The sequence below is a fragment of the Octopus bimaculoides genome, chromosome 24 (assembly GCF_001194135.2).
Source record: "Octopus bimaculoides isolate UCB-OBI-ISO-001 chromosome 24, ASM119413v2, whole genome shotgun sequence".
NCBI classification, from domain to species: domain Eukaryota; kingdom Metazoa; phylum Mollusca; class Cephalopoda; order Octopoda; family Octopodidae; genus Octopus; species Octopus bimaculoides.
Window position 1 is genome coordinate 26483478 of NC_069004.1, and position 1132 is coordinate 26484609.

Consider the following 1132-nt stretch of genomic DNA (forward strand, 5'->3'; position numbering starts at 1 on the left):
AGAGAGAGAGAGAGAGAGAGAGAGAGAGAGAGAGAGAGAGAGAGTATTTGGTGTGTGATTTATTTCAGTAGTAATTCAAAGTTAAAAACCGCTCACCTTTTTATAGTATGAAGAAAGTGGTTATTATAGTGTTTTATCGATATATAATTACTATATAAACTTCAGCATAATGATTATAGTACAAACATATATGCATGTGTATATACGTATTATATATATACACATACATACACACTCACATACATATCTATATTTAAGTGTCTGTACTATAGTGTATGAAAGCGATTGCGAGCACCGTTGACTCTCTCTTTCTCTCTCTCTCTCTCTCTCTCTCTCTCTCTCTCTCTCTCTCTCTCTCTCTCACACACACACACACACACACTTTTTCTGTGTGTGCGTGTACGTATGTGTCTGTCTGTTTGTGTGTGGAAACTTAGAGTATAATGTACGATATCTCTATATATGTGTGTGTGTTTGCGTGTGAGTGTATGTACACACATATTTGCATGCATTTCGTAAGAAGAGCACTATCATGATGTATATAATTATACGTGCATATGCATATGTAGGGACACACGTTCACATACTCACATAGATATACGCATTTACGTATATAAACAGTACCGTATCCTATGTATTTCTGAGTATTTGTATATTTTTCACTAACACCGGTGGAATAACAACTTACGTTTCGATAATGTTTCTGAGTATTCTGAATTCTATTTGCTCAGTTATAATAAACAAACACTATCTCCTATCAACGCTGACTAATATTTACATTAATTAATAATTATTATTTAAATTGATCAAGTGTCTTATGTACTTTAAATAAGATGCAGACTTTAATCATATTCTTTTATTCACTTTTATTCATTTACTCGTTTCAGTCATTTGACTGCGGTCATGCTGGAGCACCGCCTTTTAGTCGAACTAATCGACCCCAGGACTTATTTTTTGTAAGCCTAGTACTTATTCTGTCGATCTTTTTTGCCAAAGCACTAAGTTACGGGGACGTAAACATACCAACATCGGTTGTCAAACGATGGAGGGAGGACAAACACAGACAAACACATACACACATGCACACACACACAAATATATACATATATATATATATATATATATATATATA